Source organism: Chenopodium album, chromosome 15 (genome assembly GCF_948465745.1).
Source record: "Chenopodium album chromosome 15, dcCheAlbu1.1, whole genome shotgun sequence".
NCBI classification, from domain to species: domain Eukaryota; kingdom Viridiplantae; phylum Streptophyta; class Magnoliopsida; order Caryophyllales; family Amaranthaceae; genus Chenopodium; species Chenopodium album.
The window spans coordinates 15,883,695-15,895,987 of NC_137848.1; the positions used below are offsets into that span (position 1 = coordinate 15,883,695).

General features: G+C 33.6%; 1 long non-coding RNA gene across 1 annotated transcript; it reads left to right on the forward strand.

The window, feature by feature from the left end:
* Nucleotides 1-3,809: 3,809 nt before the first annotated feature.
* On the forward strand, nt 3,810-5,092 carry LOC145582005 (uncharacterized). The gene is made up of 3 exons (XR_014099721.1): nt 3,810-4,390; nt 4,693-4,788; nt 4,871-5,092. It is a non-coding gene; the product is annotated as an uncharacterized LOC145582005 (long non-coding RNA).
* The last annotated feature ends 7,201 nt before the right edge of the window (nt 5,093-12,293 follow it).

Sequence of the window (12,293 nt, forward strand, 5' to 3'; positions counted from 1 at the left end):
AATGATGGAATAGACAACGAGTAGTTGAAAACTTTAATTTTTTGCTAGATTTTTTCAATAGTACAATGATACATTAGAGTTTTAGTTACATTTGCACATTTGTGAAGCTGATGAATTAACTAATGTTATGGATTTAAAATTTAGTGTGATACTATGTTTTTTATTTCCATATATTTGCTTCCTTTATGGACACCAGTAACCTATTCTGTATTTTTTTTATTACCTATTATCATCAGGTTTCTCCTTTCTGAATTTACTAGTGTGTGTGTGTGTTTTAATCTGTAGTGCCTTTATGGTCTTTTAGTTTAGGTATATTTAGTTTTTGTTACAACTGATGAATTATACAGCTTTGGCAAGTATATGTTTATAATCTTTAATTTTCTCAGCAATGCATTATTCATTGTATGTATCCACCTATTAGTAGCTACTACTAAATGTTACAGTATTCTGTTGCATTATTCGTAGTCTCCTCTCACTGCTATTTTTCCACTTAAATTTTATAGGTAATGGGATCCAGTCAGCAGGATGCTGATGGTACAAATGCTTCTTTTAAAATAAATAGACCAACAACAACTAAGCGAGGTGCAACACGCATGAAGAAGGTTGTTCGAGCCAGGAATAGAAAAATGGTTTTTCCAGTACAGTGGAACTCAAAAGGCCAACCTATTGGAAATAATAGTGTGATCATGTCAAGTTATTTGGGAGCCACAACACGAAGCACAATTCCTATCAATTATGAAGATTGGGATTGAGTTCCTTATGCTTTGAAAAATGCAATTTGGGAAGATGTCTCGGTAATAATGTTCTCTTATATTATGATTTTGCAGTATTAATCAGTTCTTTACTTTTTATTTAAATTAGTTTGATTTAGTGATTTTTGTTTTTTTTTTCTTTTATGATAGAAAACATTTAACATTCCAGAACAAAAGAAAAAATGGATCATTTCTAAAGCAGCAGACAAGATGAGGTATTTTAGGTGCTTTTTAACAAGAAATTGGCTCTACGATAACCATGGGAATGTACGTGATGAGCCACCTAAGTTATATCCATTTATTGAGAAATCTGATTGGGAGTCCTTTGTAAGCAGTCGATTGTCTGATGAATTTAAGGTAAATTGCTCAACCTAGATTATAATTATTATTTTTAGCATATACATCCTATAGACTGCACTTACTTATCAGAATCATATTGGACATAAAACTAGCGAGGATAATCGACACAGAGCAAAGAAAAACAAATATCCTCAAAAGCGTTCCCGTAGAGGATGTGCTCGCTTAGAGCAGGATATGGTAAGTTGTAAACCCAAAGTGTTTTATAAATCTCTATTTCCACCAGAAGATCATTTCCTTTGCATTAGTTTCACCTTTGTCTTTTCAGTGTTGAGATTTTAGCTATAAATCATGCCTTCTCTTTATAGCTAGCATTTTTGCCTATTCTAGAGTGAGTAATTTAGTGTAGGATGGTTAGTCATGAAGATTTTCAAGCTATATTGTATAATACATTTCATGCACTCTAGTTTTGCTCAAATGTAATACCGTGAAATGGAGATCATCACTTTTTTCATGCAGTTAGCTGAGTTGGCTTCTACTGATAATCCAATGACTTTTGTACCACGAGCATCTATGTGGAAGGCTATACGAAGTGATAAGAAAACTGGGAAAGTTTCTGAGAAAGCTCAAGAAGTTGCGGAGAAAATTGTGAGAGTTTTCACGCCTCTTTTAATTATTTACTATTAAAACCCAAATTTTGTTCCTCCTACAACTAGCCTAAGAAACTATGTTGAACTCTTGAAATACAGGAATGTCTTATATACACAAGAAATTTGACATGTTTTATATTTTTCTATTTATGTTGTTTTTAATCGATTGTTATTTAGGATATGCTAGAAAACCTTGCTGCTAATGGCGAGTTTCCAGATTCCGAGCGCGAGGATGTGCTCTTCAAGGCTTTAGGAAATAAGGCAGAGCATGGAGGTCATGTAAGGGGTGTTGGTTCTGGTGTCAATATCACAGATTATTTTGGAAGCTTAAAAAATCCTAAAGAGTCACAAAATGAGGAAAGGATTTAAAATCAATGGTGATGGCTATGTCAAACGAGTTAAGGGAGTTGAGATCGTTAGTAAATTCGGGAACTCAGTCCAAGAAGACAACTATTTGTGATACTAACATTGCCGAAGGGAATGAGGAGGAGCTCACTCCAAGTTGCAATAGTCCTATCGAATTTCCAGAGGTCTATTGTGAACTCATCTATATACTGATAAACATACAGGATTATATAGTATGCTGAAATTTGTATACTGAATCCCCCTTTTCCTTTAATAGATTGTAAAAATTATTTGTCATGTGTCTGATTAAATTGAAATTGAAATCTCTGATGATATAGGGCTTGACTGCGTGTGAACTAGCACTCTCAGATCCAAGTTATCGCGTTGTGGCTACAGGCAAGGTGCATAACATCCCAAATGTTGCACGTGTTGTACATGGTGTACCACTATTGTCCAACCAAGTTAGAGTGTCGATTGAGTACATTTATGAGAAACAAGCTTTGCTGCCGGTACCTCTTAAAGATGAAGCTTATACTCTAAATGAAGCTCTAGGCACACATGTTGCTTGGCCTTGCCATTTAGTAATTATTGCCGGAAAGGTTTGTCAATCATGTAACCCATCTATGTACCAACTTTGCAGAATATAAACTATAAAAGCTATCTAATTTATTTTGATACAAACTTGTAAAATGCAGATCCCAACACACCCTACATCAAAAGCAAAACAAACTAGTTGCACCAAGGGTTCAAAAAACGATGTACACTGATTCACATTATTTTATTTTACATATTCTTAATTTTATAAAAATGTACTATCAGATGAGCATAGGAATGGTTAAACTATTAACCTATTACTGAAATTGTATATATATATTCTTACAGAACCAAGTTACTGCCTTTCCAAGCTTGCAGACTACATCAAATGCATTAAAGACAAGATCACTTCCTAGGCAAACCAATGCAAAGGTTAGTTATCTTTGATGTTATTCAATTACTATATAAAAACACATACTTTGCTTAGTCATTTGCCTTCAGCTTGGATAATGTACAATTTTCATGACATTGTCTAAGATGAGTGTTTTTGTTAACATATTTAATTGTTGGGGAGAATGATATAGATTCCAATAACACCAAAAGTCAAAGAAAAAGAAGTTGCTCAATCTTGGCAAGCAAAAAAACCTGAAGAGCAGACAACATCAAAGACTAAGCTTTCAACAGTTGACATGGAAGTGTTTATTAATGTTGATGCCCTACCTCATGAATTAAGATTGACATTTATGTATGCTAAAAGAATGAAAAAAGACGAGCAGATAATGATTCCTATGGAAGAAGCAATAGTGAATCAATCTCAACATATTTATATGGGCAAGGAGGAGATTTTTCAATTAATTGCCCAAGAAGAAATAGGTGCTTGCCACATGTCTGCATATATCATGTAAATTACCGTGATCTTTCTTTTCTTTCTTTTCTTTTTTTTTTTATTTTTTATATTATTGCCTCTACCAACTGTTATATTTTTTTAAAAAAATATTGCCTTTTTTCATTTTGTTAGACTGTTACAAAATAGTAATTTATAAATCATTATTAATGGAGGAAAAATAAGGTGATATGAGATTATAATGATCATCGGACTTAAATTGTTTTTTTTTTAAAAAAAAAAAAATTGAAATCAAAGCTTTAGATATGTTTAATTTATTAATAATATTATGTGTAATAATGTGTTTAGGTATTTAAACTAAATCCTTTTTTTTAATCAGGGGTTAATGTATCGCAATTGTCAAGCAACGGGGAAGAGCAAATTTGGGTTTTTATGTCCGTCCTCAATATCTTTAGTGGTGCAAAGTAGACATGAAGAAAAGATTCAGGAGAACCGTGTAGAACGAGCACGTTATATTGTTAATGCACTTCAGGGGATTACAAGGAAAGAAAAAGTTTATTTGGCACCATACAATGCTGGGTTAGTGCAATCTTATATATATTGCATGTCCATTTTTAAATTAATGCATATATTGGTTACTATATATGACTTACAATCATGAACTCAATGTGTAGGCGCCATTGGATATTATGTGTGATTGATCCGGAAGCTGATGTTGTCTATTATTTGGACCCCTTACGAAAGGAAAATTGTCCTATTGGAGATGATTTACGTAGCGTTGTAGAGACGTAAGCTTGATTATTAAAATACTATTAAGATTTTTTTATCCATACATTTGACAATATTTATATTTTACTTTTCTTAAGTTTGAAAAATATTTAACCATTTGATAGGGCATTACTTATATATCAAATCAAGTTGTAGGAAGTAAGAAGGTGAAGAAAAGAACAACTTGGTCCAAAATTCAGGTACTTATTTGCATATCACTTTCATGTCGATAAACTTGTAATATTTAGCTTTTAGATTGCATTTTTTTGTGTTTGTTTAAGATTATGTGATATCTATAACCAAAAATTTAATAAAAAAAAGGAAACAAATGATGAATCTAAATTTTATTTAGAAAAGATAGTCATTAGCTTAGTGCCTAAGTGCCTTACTCCGTAGGATACTAATTAATCTAACCCAAATTTCTTATAGCTTGTCTTTTATAAGTAAGTTGGAATCATTGTTATGTCTTTCCGCTCTATTTATTTTACTTATTTTTATGCAGTGTCCTCGTCAGACTAATGGTGTAGATTGTGGTTACTATGTCCTAAGGTTCATGCGAGATATCATTGCTCATAACCAACCACAAATTCCGGAAATGGTAAATTTATTGTAATGTTTTGTTTCTTTTAAAAATTAACTATTGCTTGATTATTGATTAGAATTTTTTTCAATATGTGCAGTACTTTTCAGATTGTTTATGGCCCAACTATAGCACAGAGCAAATTGATGAAGTGAAAACTGAGTTGGCACGCCACATTCTCTACTTTGCTAGTTGATTTAGGAAGTTAAAACTAATTGGTGGACAAATCATTATGTTTAGATTTCTTATTAGTTTAATGTTTCTCAAATTGTTAAAGTTAATATTATGAATGCTTCGTATTTTTTTTTCTATTACAATGGACACCGTGAAACTTATTAGTTTTTATTTATATATATACAATCCATTTGGTTGTGTAAATTTAGTTGTGTTTGTATAGATAGTCAAATAATTAAGTTCTTAGTTAATTAACAGCAACGATTCAAGATCTTTACTTTAACAACAAACAAACTATTCACATCAACAACGGTTAGAATATCAATATTGACAGTGGTTAAATGGGTAGTCTAATGTTGTTAACACCATACATTTAACAACGGTTAGAGTAATCGTTGTTACATGATACCACCCTCTACAACAACGATTTCATCTACAACGGTTGTTGACCGTTATCTATTGCTATTTTGAACCGTTGTTAATTATTTACTGGTTGAAAAGGGGAAAAAAAATCAAAATTTTATTGGTTTGATCTTCTTTGAGGCTTTGACCACCCTTTCCGGAAACCAAAACCATGTTCGAAAACCTTCCCTTTCCAACAAACTTTCCTTGTCCGTTCTCATTTTTCAATACACCCCTTCCCGCCGCCCCCCACCTAGCAGGCCAGCACCAACCACCAATAACCCTCCTCTTCCACCTCTCACTTCTTCTTGAATCTCATTCTATCTCCTCTTCAATTTGGTGGTACGAGATGAGGAGGAAGAAGATTTCGATGGTTGGGGGGAGGAAGGGGGAGGGTTTTAGTGGTGAGGGAAGGGCAAAAGGGTGATTTCAGATAGGGATGTCAGTGGGGGCGGGGCAGGTCAAGTAGGAGACTCGTCCTATCCCCGTCCTGGGTCTCGATTTGGCGGGTGGTGGAGCAGGGATGGGGATAAAAACTATACCCGCCATGGGTGATGGGGCGGGGTGGATTTTAAGTTGTACCCGCCCCATCATACCCACATTTTTTATATATCTTTAAAAACAAAATTATATACTTTTATACTATTTTATAAAATAATTATGTGAAATAAAATATTAATTATAATACATTATACTACACTTATATTATAAACAAAAACGTGTGTAATATTAAGAATTTTTTTTTTATTGTAATTCGTATTAATTATGTTGGATTGTGTGTTTGGAAGGCGGATATTAGGCGGGTCTTGAGTGGGGATTAGGAGGGTTTTTGGTGGGGATGGATATCCAAGTGGGGGGGTAGGGCGGGGATGGGGATGAATTCTGGACCCGCCGTGGGGATGAGGATGGGGATGGGGATGAAAATGTTAGGTGGGGATGGGGATGGAAAGGCCAACATCCGCCCGCCCCGTCCCATTGACATCCCTAGTTTCGAAGGTGACAGAAGTGGGTGATGAAGGAAGTGGAGTAGGGTGGTTTCATTGGTAGGGGAGGGAAAAGGGAGGTTGTTCAACGGTGGGAAAATGCAGGGGTTACGGTGGTTGCCGGTGGTGGTTGTGGGGAGAAGGCGGCCAACGGTGGTGGCTAGGGGAAGTTGGCGGCGGAAAAGGGATTTTTTTTTTACCAATTACATGTGTTTACACATATTAAATTAGATTGGAACCAACAAAATCGAATGACCCTTAAAGTTTGAATTATTTAAAAAAAAAAAATCAAATTTGGTTTTATTTAAAGTGAATGACCTTAAGTTAGGATTGTTTTTGGTATTATTCAAAGTGAATTAACTTAAGTTAGGACTGTTTTTACCAAATTTTCCAATTTTATAAATAAATTTAAAGCAATCAAGATAACATGTAAACAAGGTAATCAACCTAGATTAAGATTGATTCAAGCATAAAATCTAGTTGATATTACATTATTTGCTATTATTGTGAGTGTATTAATTATTAATATTGTTATTAATGTGTATCAATTATTAATATTATTATTTTAATAAGGAAAATTTGTCACAAATCACCTTTTAAAAATGTTTTTGTGAAAATCCACCTTTTTTTTTTTTTTTTTTAAGAGCACACCCCTAAAATAGGAATTTTTTTATGAGATAACACCTTAAGTCGGTTTTGGGCACTGATGGTGGCTAGGTTGGTGGTGTCAGCCGTTGAGAGGTAGTTCTAGTGGCGGCTAGGCGGTGATGTCGGCGGCTGGTTTGGCTAAGCTGTGGTTTGGTGGTTTTGAGGAGAGAGTAAGTAATTATTGGAGGAAAAAAGGGGAAAAAAGATAGGGAGGGTTTGACGAGCATGTGACCCTCACGTGAGGGTCAACGCTGGAAACAGGGTCAATGCCATGAAATCGACCTAAGGTGCTATTTCGCAAAAAAAAAATAAAAAAATAAAAATTCTAGTTTTAGGTTTTTTTTTTAAAAAAAAAAAGAAAAATTAGAAGGTGGTTTTTCAACCAAAAAAAAAAAAAGAAGTGTTTTAAAAGGTGATTTTTGACCAATTTTCTAATAGTTTTATTATTATCTTATTAGTTATCATTCTTATATTAATAATAATTACTAATATTACTACCTCCATTAAATATTAGTTGCAAATTTGAGGTATTATTTGTGAGATATAAAATATTTCAAAGTTGCAACTAATATTTAACGAAGGTAGTACTATTTTACACCCTCTATTTTAATGTGATAGTCCCATTTTATCTTTGTACAGTCTTTAAAATGCAACTTTGACCATCAATATCTTTAATTATAGATGAACAAAAGTTAATAAAATTTAATATTATAAAACTATATATTGAAACGAATCTAACAAAATATATATATATATATATATATATATATATATATATATATATATATATATATATATATATATATATATATACACACACACACACACATACACTAACGTGAGTTGTTGGTCAAAGTTGTAAAATTTTGACTATAATAATAATAATAATAATAATAATAATAATAAATAATAATAATAATAATAATATTATTATTATTATTATTATTATTATTATTATTAAGTATAATAACTCAATTTATTTCAGGTCATTTTAATTCGGCTTAGTAACTTTTAGTCCAAAATTAAAGAAAGAAGCCGAAAATTCCATTTCAGATTGATTAACTTCAATATGATTCCATTGCAAGATTACATGAACTAAGGAGCAAAAGCCAAAGAGAAAAGGCTAAAGAGGCTAGACCTGTAAAAAAATGTTCTAATAACTGAAAAACCTCATTGGTGGTCGGCCTCCTTTTGTTTGTACGAACCTAAATTTAAGTAACAATAAAAAAATAACAAAAAATACATCATGTTCCAAGCGTTGATGCATCATATGAACATGGCACGAAAGCGCAATGCTAGGAAAGCCCTATTATTTTTTTCTTTTTTTTTTTTTTTTTTTACAAAGAAAACTTTATAAATAAAGAATAAATTACAACCTAACAGAGCTAAAAAAAATGAAATTAAAAACAACTAACCACACCTAGCTACACGTAAACACACCAAAAGGGAAACATGCTGCTTTGAGGCTGAGCTGACACACCCTAACAAACTCACAAACTGGGTATGCCACTTACCAAAAGAGGAAACACGAAGTGAATGACTAAACCAGAGTAGCCTTGCATCATACCAAGTACCTTGGAACCTGGACAATAAAAACGTTGTTACCAAAACCTTGTCCTGGACCAAGAGTTGCCAACTGAACCAAAACCCCCGGGAAGGACAGAGTGTGCAAGTTAATACTAATGAAGGGAACCAAAATTTGCAATGACATTTAAGCAAATCAGCGATGGAAGTTGTGTAGACACAAAACCTCCGAAAGTTGAAAGCATCCTGTTGCTGAAAACCAGATCCGTGACACGACTTCACTCTTGGGGGTCTAAAAGCATAGCCACCTCCCAAGAGTCTGGAAGCCAAAGCAAGAGAATCTATGTCTTAACAACCCTATCATCAGAAACTTTATACCAAACTGCAAGTTCCTTTCCCGCAATTCTACCAGAGAATGCAAGACATTGGAGGACTTTGCTTACCCTCAATAAAGATGGGTAGCCTCCTTCAAGATTGAAATTTACAGTGATGACTGTCTTTGTCATCACTAACACCAATAATGGGATGATAGTAATTGAATGAATACCCAAATCATCCCATAACAAAGATGCAACAGGAATAGCACTCAAACCTCTCCCCTTAAAAGCACCTTCTCCCTGTAAACTCCTAATGCAGGAAAAACCTTTCACTTGCACAAAATACACCACCCTCAGAAAAACAACAAAGAGGGAATCACTCAAACTACTAATGAGAAAATCCACCCAACCAAAGGGAAAGCTCCCCTTAACATAGTCCCACCCAAAAGAGTAAACTAAGAGGACGACCAACCTAACAACCCAGGTACTGTTGAACCTTACTTCCCCTAAAATAAATGGTAAAACCAACCGATCAGACTCCAAAAACAGCAACACCACTTCGAAAGTCTCCAAACTTAGAACCACCCTTATGAACTCCAACTCATAACCAAACAGAGTAAGAGTATTATTAGAAGCTAGAAGCTCGAACTAGAACACAGATAACAAAGCGAACATTAAAACAAGCGAAAGAAGCAAAGACATAAATAAACCTAGGCTAATCATAAACAACTAAACAACAACTAGAGCAAAGAAATCTAACAAAACTCACAAAGCAACACGAGAGATTACGAAAAGCAAAGATTACCCAAAAACTACCTCATCGATAGAAACGAACACCACAACCTGTCGTCAAGGCCAGCGCAAGAAGACTGCCCCTTTGAACAAACCTTAGATTAAGGTGGAAAACCCTAGACTTAACTTCACCTTTATCGTCGGGAAACAATTAACGAAATTCCTTTCGACGGCGGCGTTAAGAATAGCCTCAGCTTCTTGATTCGTTGGGTAATTTAATCCTTAAGCACTAAACGACAAACCCAACTCTAAACCGCCGATGAACTCGAAGGCTTCAAACTGCTCTGCTCTCGCCCCTAATTTCTATACCCTAAAACTCCTAAAAAGCTAACTAAAGGAAAGCTAAAGAACAACACTCGCCGGCGATGGCAAGGAGAGGAGCGCCGATCGCCGAGGAGTTGTAGATTAGAAAGAGGAAAGCGATGGGGAAGCGGTGGGGGATAAGGCTGGGGTTTTGTAAAACAATTTAGTTTGAAATTAAGCCCTACGTTTTGTTTTGGCGCGAATTGAACATGTCACTTCTAGTGCTTTGACGTAAATAATAAGTCTTCCTTCCCCTTTTTCTTGTATTTGTGTAATTGTGTTAGAGGTTATAACTAGTATAGCACTCGTGCGATGCACGACTTACAAATCTTGATACTCATATTCATTTCACAAAATTTTAAAATAAAATGATTTAATGAGTAATAATGAATTTACTTATAAATATGTCTTAATCATATATTTTTAACCCTCAAAATAATGATACACGAAATACTACTTGAAAACAATTTTTTTTTAATTCATAAATTGTATGGAAAATTTAAAAAATAATTTAACTCAATGAACTAACAATCAATACACACATTAAGTCATATTTTTTCTCTCATTTCTACTGGCCACCTCAATTTTTAAATGGGGGGATTTTTTTGTATGGCTGGTCACACCGTATGGCCGGGGTTACTCGAGTTACTTTTGACCGAGTAACCCCTTAAATAAACCCTATTCTCTCATTTCTACTGGCCACCTCAATTTTTAAATGGGGGGATTTTTTTGTATGGCTGGTCACACCGTATGGCCGGGGTTACTCGAGTTACTTTTGACCGAGTAACCCCTTAAATAAACCCTAACCGAACAACTTGTAACCCCTGACCGAATCCCTTGAGTAAATCCCTGACCGAGTAACTCGAGTAATCCCTGATCGAAGAAACCCCTAACCGAGTAACCCCCAACCGAACCCTTCAAGTAACCTATGACCAAGTAACCCCTAAATTAAATCATGATAAAGTAATTCGAGAAACCCATGACCGAGTAACCCCTTGTGTAACCCCTGATCAAGTAACCCCTCGAGTAAAATCTGACTGAGTAATCCCTTAAGTAATCCATGATCGAGTAACTAACACCTGACCAAACCCCTCGAGTAACCCCTGACCGAACCCCTCAAGTAAACCTTCACCGAGTAACTCGAGTAACTCGTGACCAAGTAACCCCTCGAGTAACCCCTGATCGAGTAACCCCTGACCGAGTATATAACTAACCCCTGACCAAACTCCTCAAGTAACTTCTGACCGAACCCCTCAAGTAATCCTTGACCAAGTAACTCAACTAACCCCTGTCACACGATGTGGCCAGCCACATGTAAAAATTTTTCTTTTAACTGACTATCTATGTCCTCTAACTAACCCTTATGTCACTAATAAACTAACCCCTATCATATTGATCTAGTAACTTCTAAGCTTTGTTCACTTCACCTTATATTTGCTGAACTAACATATTTTTGTTGATATGATCTTAAATTATTTTTACTAAACTAAAATTAATTTTATTGAATTGAAATTATTTTTGTTGATAATTTTTTTTTTATTGTTTCTCTATTATATTTCTTCTTTAAAGTAATTGCTTTTGACTGAACTGAAATTAAATATACTAAATTGAACTTATTTATACTAACTGAAATTATTTTTACCAAATATTATATCTTTAAGGTGAAGTGAACAAAGTCTTATTATACTTATTTAGTAATCCTTAAATAACAAAGTACAACACTGACAAAGTAACAACCATAACACTAACCGGGTAACCCCTATAACACTAACTGAGTAACCTTATAATGGTTGGCTACACACATATAAATTTAGTACCAAAATCTATATTAAAAATGAAAGTTATAGTTTTTCTTATAGGGTGGTACATATATGCTTACATGCCTCATATTATTACTCGTATTTTTTTTATATGCTTTCATTTATGTCTATTATGCAAATTTGATAAATAAATAAAATCATTCTTATGTACACTTAGTAATAATATAATTTATAAAATTGTCTAGTTTCATAAAATGGTCAAGAATGATTATAATTTGTAGCTATTCATAATCTATTATTAACTATCATTGTAGGAAAAAAATATCACTTGTCAATCTTTTACCAAACTGTAAGAGATTTTTAATACATAGATTTTACATATAGAGTGGTAAAATATAGGATAAATATATCATTTCTATAAATTACATGTATCACTCCATATCTTTTAATAATATTCTACTTAATAATATATTAAATTCTATGAAAAAGATAGATTATTAAATATTATAAAATATATATAGTATATTTTAGGGAATAGTATAATTGAGTGATAGATAGATGAGTGACCTATATATTCAATACGTACATATTATATTGAGTTCCATACAAGAATATAAACA